This window comes from Rhinolophus ferrumequinum, chromosome 22 (assembly GCF_004115265.2).
Source record: "Rhinolophus ferrumequinum isolate MPI-CBG mRhiFer1 chromosome 22, mRhiFer1_v1.p, whole genome shotgun sequence".
Taxonomy (NCBI): Eukaryota; Metazoa; Chordata; class Mammalia; order Chiroptera; family Rhinolophidae; genus Rhinolophus; species Rhinolophus ferrumequinum.
In genome coordinates, this window is record NC_046305.1 from 51,944,746 (window position 1) to 51,951,483 (window position 6,738).

Genomic DNA, 6,738 nt, shown 5'->3' on the forward strand with positions numbered 1-6,738 from the left:
GGTGTGTCTGGAGCTATCTCTTGCCTGCTCGTGGCGGGATCCCTGTCTTTCGCTGGTACCGGACCGGGGGTATCCTTGGGCAGAATCGGACTGTTGACGTCTTCGTCTGGACCCTGATTGTCCACGGGCTGACCCTGATCGAGCCTCTGAGTCTTCTGATTGTCCTTCAGTGTCACTGGCATGACGACTGCTGGATCCCTGGTGTCTGGTACCGGATCCAGATGAGGTTGTTCCATGCCCAGTGCCGGTGTGTCTGGAGCTATCTCTTGCCTGCTCGTGGCGGGATCCCTGTCTCCCTCCAGTGCTGGATCCGGGCTGTCCATGGGAGGACTCAGAGCGTCCACCGCTGGAGCCCTGACGCTCCTGCGATCCTGTGTGTCTGGAGCTATCTCTTGCCTGCTCGTGGCGGGATCCCTGTCTTTCGCTGGTACCGGACCGGGGGTATCCTTGGTCAGAATCGGACTGTTGACGTCTTCGTCTGGACCCTGATTGTCCACGGGCTGACCCTGATCGAGCCTCTGAGTCTTCTGATTGTCCTTCAGTGTCACTGGCATGACGACTGCTGGATCCCTGGTGTCTGGTACTGGATCCAGATGAGGTTGTTCCATGCCCAGTGGCGGTGTGTCTGGAGCTATCTCTTGCCTGCTCGTGGCGGGATCCCTGTCTTTCGCTGGTACCGGACCGGGGGTATCCTTGGGCAGAATCGGACTGTTGACGTCTTCGTCTGGACCCTGATTGTCCACGGGCTGACCCATATCGAGCCTCTGAGGCTTCTGATTGTCCTTCAGTGTCACTGGCATGACGACTGCTGGATCCCTGGTGTCTGGTACCGGATCCAGATGAGGTTGTTCCATGCCCAGTGCCGGTGTGTCTGGAGCTATCTCTTGCCTGCTCGTGGCGGGATCCCTGTCTTTCGCTGGTACCGGACCGGGGGTATCCTTGGGCAGAATCGGACTGTTGACGTCTTCGTCTGGACCCTGATTGTCCACGGGCTGACCCTGATCGAGCCTCTGAGTCTTCTGATTGTCCTTCAGTGTCACTGGCATGACGACTGCTGGATCCCTGGTGTCTGGTACCGGATCCAGATGAGGTTGTTCCATGCCCAGTGCCGGTGTGTCTGGAGCTATCTCTTGCCTGCTCGTGGCGGGATCCCTGTCTTTCGCTGGTACTGGACCGGGGGTATCCTTGGGCAGAATCGGACTGTTGACGTCTTCGTCTGGACCCTGATTGTCCACGGGCTGACCCTGATCGAGCCTCTGAGTCTTCTGATTGTCCTTCAGTGTCACTGGCATGACGACTGCTGGATCCCTGGTGTCTGGTACCGGATCCAGATGAGGTTGTTCCATGCCCAGTGCCTGTGTGTCTGGAGCTATCTCTTGCCTGCTCGTGGCGGGATCCCTGTCTTTCGCTGGTACCGGACCGGGGGTATCCTTGGGCAGAATCGGACTGTTGACGTCTTCGTCTGGACCCTGATTGTCCACGGGCTGACCCTGATCGAGCCTCTGAGTCTTCTGATTGTCCTTCAGTGTCACTGGCATGACGACTGCTGGATCCCTGGTGTCTGGTACCGGATCCAGATGAGGTTGTTCCATGCCCAGTGGCGGTGTGTCTGGAGCTATCTCTTGCCTGCTCGTGGCGGGATCCCTGTCTTTCGCTGGTACCGGACCGGGGGTATCCTTGGTCAGAATCGGACTGTTGACGTCTTCGTCTGGACCCTGATTGTCCACGGGCTGACCCTGATCGAGCCTCTGAGGCTTCTGATTGTCCTTCAGTGTCACTGGCATGACGACTGCTGGATCCCTGGTGTCTGGTACCGGATCCAGATGAGGTTGTTCCATGCCCAGTGCCGGTGTGTCTGGAGCTATCTCTTGCCTGCTCGTGGCGGGATCCCTGTCTTTCGCTGGTACCGGACCGGGGGTATCCTTGGGCAGAATCGGACTGTTGACGTCTTCGTCTGGACCCTGATTGTCCACGGGCTGACCCTGATCGAGCCTCTGAGTCTTCTGATTGTCCTTCAGTGTCACTGGCATGACGACTGCTGGATCCCTGGTGTCTGGTACCGGATCCAGATGAGGTTGTTCCATGCCCAGTGCCGGTGTGTCTGGAGCTATCTCTTGCCTGCTCGTGGCGGGATCCCTGTCTTTCGCTGGTACCGGACCGGGGGTATCCTTGGGCAGAATCGGACTGTTGACGTCTTCGTCTGGACCCTGATTGTCCACGGGCTGACCCTGATCGAGCCTCTGAGTCTTCTGATTGTCCTTCAGTGTCACTGGCATGACGACTGCTGGATCCCTGGTGTCTGGTACCGGATCCAGATGAGGTTGTTCCATGCCCAGTGCCGGTGTGTCTGGAGCTATCTCTTGCCTGCTCGTGGCGGGATCCCTGTCTTTCGCTGGTACCGGACTGGGGGTATCCTTGGGCAGAATCGGACTGTTGACGTCTTCGTCTGGACCCTGACTGTCCATGGGCTAACCCTGATTGAGCCTCTGAGTCTTCTGATTGTCCTTCAGTGTCACTGGCATGACGACTGCTGTATCCCTGGTGTCTGGTGTTACCGGATCCAGATGAGATTTGTCCATGCCCAATGCTGGTGTTTCTGGAGCTATCTCTTGCCTGCTCGTGGCGGGATCCCTGTCTCCCTCCAGTGCTGGATCCGGGCCGTCCATGGGAGGACTCAGAGCGTCCACCGATGGAGCCCTGATGCTCATGAGTCCTTTGGTGTCTTGAGCTGTCCCTAGCTTGTTTGTGGTCAGATTCTTGTCTCCCTCCAGTGCTGGATCTGAAATATGGTGGTTTGATTTCTTCTATTTCATTATCATTTTTACCATATGTATTTCCTTCATGTGCGTAGTATGAGTCATCCTCTCTTGTTTCTTCCCAATTTATATACTGTTGTCTTGTATTTTCATTATGAAATTCATCATCTCTGCCTCTTTTTCCTCTGATTGTGCTAACAGTTGACATATACCTTCTTTCTTCTTCTTCGTTATAACTTGACCTACTTTCCTTTTTTTCACTTGACCGATGATGTTGTTTGCCATATCTGTCTGTATGTCTGGATGTTTCACCTTTTCCTTCTTGTGATTCGGATCTAGATCTATGTCTTTTTCTGTCACTTCCCTTTGGGCTCTTGGATCTTTTTTTGTTCCTCTTTCCATCACTTTTGGAATGACTGGATTTTCTCTTTCTGTCTTCTTCCTTTTGTGTTTCTTCTTCTATGTCATGTTGAGCATGTGATTTAGGATGTCCCTTTCTTTTGTGCTGTGGTCCTGATGCTTGGAAATTTTGTCTTCTGGTTGACTTATAGACCGCTTTTGCCAATTTGAATATCATCAGGAAAAACTCTTCAAAGTCTATTTTGTTGTTGTGGTCTCTGTCTAGGTAATCCATGAAGATATCAACAGTGTCTGGGTTATCGGGATTCTGCACAGAGTAGACAGCGAGGAAGAACATATTAGACAGACTCCCTTAGTTAATGGAATAATCCATAATCAATTTAGGGAATGTGTATTTTTGGTACTTAAAATTGGAACCAAATGTGGTGTTATTTTTTAAAATATTGTTTAGCTTATCCTGAGTCAGTAGGAAACTATAGGTACTGTAATAAAAAAAGAAATGTTAAATACATATGGTAACAGGAAAAAGATTTGATGGCCACGTTCCTGTTGTTCCTACTTTAAATATCAATATATTATAAAATTTATAATTGAGCTATCTGTTAAACATACCATCTTAACAATCTTCATGTGGTAAAATTATTATGAAGCCCTAACTAAGTGGTATTTATGTCTTTGTCATTAAATATTTGTATTATTTTTCCTTCACAGAACTTGTGTGTTTGTGTAGGTATATGAGTGCGTGAGCAGACACTTGTGAGTGTATAATAGATATAAAGATTTAAAGAGAGGAAAACATTTCTATCTGTTTTGCACAAGGGTTAAGTCGGGTTTTATTCTAAAAGATACAGTCCACAAAAATTAACAATAATCCTTTGTGAGATTATTAATGCAGAACCGACATGCTACACCCTTTAATCCTGGCAAATATCTCTTACCCTCAGGATTGGGCGAAACTCCATTTCCAGAAGTTGCTTCAGCTCTTCTTTGCTTACTGTGTCAGTCTCCTTATCTGTTCTTGCATACTGGTGGAACAGGTTGATGATGGCAGTGATGTTTTCCATAAGAGTAGACATCTTTTGGAAATCTAGGTAAACCTAGAAGGAAGAAATAAAAATGTCCTTTTCGTGGATTTTGTTCCCTAGGCCATATCCATTCTTACTGTATTAAGAATATTAAGTTCTTTTTAAACCTCCATCTTCTCTGAAGTGGTTCAGCTCTAAAAATGGAAGGTGGCCATGCAAGAGTTCTGATTCCCATCTGCACAGTGAAATCTCTAGAGTTGGACTGGATTACCCAAACTGTCAATTTCTTGGCCTGGAACTCATTCATAGCAGGTTAGGCCTATAGACCTCCCTGTGCTGTAGAGAAGCTGATCCCTCTTATTGATCTGGCCATGGCCCGTTGCAGGGGTTTTAGGAAGGCCCACTGGTCAGAAGCAGGAAGATGTACTCATCCAAAATCAATTCTATAAGAGCTAATTTGCTGAATGATCAGTTTGTTGAGGGACAATTTTCTGAAAACCACTTTGCGAAATGACCAGGACTCTCAATGAACGTTCACTCACGTGTTTTCTTTTTTCCCCAACAGTTCTTGGTGGCTACCGTATTTTAATTGGATTGTATTGTTCCCTTCAGCAGATATGCTGAAATGTCTCAGATCTAACAGTCCCTCTCCCCCACCCGACATGTCCCTTTAAGTACCATCTGATTTGTCTTTTCTCATTAATAGCAAAACCCCTTTAAAAGATATGCCTATACATTCTGTCCTTACTTCTGTTTTGTTTTGCTTAAATTATCTCTCTCTCTGGAAAATCCACTAAGACGCTCATGCAGATAAGAAATGTCCATCTTGCCAAATCCAACTATACATTTTCATTTCACTTATTGCTTGACGTATTATGGGATTCGATGCAGCAGGTTACATTCTCCCTCAGAGACCCCAAGCTCTCCTGTTTGTTCTCCAGCCTCACCACGCATGTTCTCTTTGTCTCCTCTTTAGCCTCTAATGTTGATGTGCCCTGAGATTCCCTCCTCAGTAAAGGACGATAACTTATGAGAATATGTTCAAGATCTTAAGTTAGGGCAACACTTCTTAAATAGAACTGAAGCAGTATTATTTATGAAGAGAAAGACTGATAAATCGACCTGCATTAAAAGTAGGCACGTCTGTTCATTGAAAGACCCTATTAAAGGAGAGTGGGAGGGTACGTGCCACACATAAAACCAACAGAGGGCTTGCTCTTGAATATAAAAATGCCTTTTAAAAGCAACAGGAAACATACAGACAACCCAATAGGAAAATGAATGGGGACTACAGAAACTTTACAATAAAAAAAGGATGTTCAAATGGCTAAGAAACATACCCAAAGTCCTGACCCTTATTAATCATTACATCGAGAGACCACATTACACCCACCAAAATGACTGAAAGACAAAAAGGAAAAAAGAAACTTGACAATACCCAATATTGGCGAGGGTATGGAAAAACGGGATCTCTCATACAGTGCTGGAACGAGCATACACCTACAGAAGCCCTTTCGAAAATTGTTTGGCAGAGTCTAAGACCCAGCGATTTACTCCTAGGAATATTCCTAACAGAAACATATACACACGAGTAACCAAAAATCATGTCCCAAAATGTTCACAGCCCTATTTATGATACTTTCCCAAACGGAAACAACCCACATATTGAGCAATAGAAAAATGGATAAAAATTTCAGGTATTTTCATATAATAGGTGTGATAATCTGGATAGGATGATAGTGACGGAGAGGCAAACAGTTGTATTTATCAGGCCTTGTAGGTAGAGTTGACTGAACGTGGTGGCGAATCAGCGTGGTGTAAGTGAAAGATAAGAGTCATAGATAACGGCTAGATTTTGGCTTGCGCAAAGATTATTTCTCAGTATTCGTATTATCTCCTTCAACTCTCGCCGAAAACTGCAGTCCTTCTCCTTGTTCCGACTGGCTTTCTTATGATCCCTTTTTCCACGTAGCAGCCCGGAATGGTGTTTTAGAGACACACATTGGATTACCTTACCCCGTGCTTCATACTCTCCCGTGACTTCTCATGTACTTAAAATAATGTGCAGAGTCTTCTGTGCCCCTCGGTGCGTGGCCTGCCCCCTCTAGCTCTCTGACACTACCGCATACCCACCGTTCCTCTGGGCAAGTATGCTGTAGGCACACTCGCTTCTTTTTGTTCTTTGAAAACGTTTACTTCTGCGTAAGAATCTTGCCCTTTGCCTTGTCATTAAAATCTCTGCTCAAAAGATTGTTTGCCGAATAGGTCTTTCCTGGCCATTGTTTTCCCGCATCTGAGGTTCTCTCCTCCCATTATGCTACATCACTCTCTTGTTTTCTTCATTGTTCTCATCACGCTTTGAATTGTATTCATGTATTCATTTAGCTAATTGCATTCATTTAGCTTTGAATGTCTCCTCCACTAAAAGATAATTTCCCAAGAGTAGGGGGATGAGGTGGTGAATGTATCTTTGTTGAATAAATGAATAAATGGAAAATCCGGCAATATAAAGAGAGGATTGAGTAGCCTATTGGGATACAAACATGTATGCCCTCATTTTCCAGTAACAGTGTAACTGTGCCACTGAAAATGAAGAA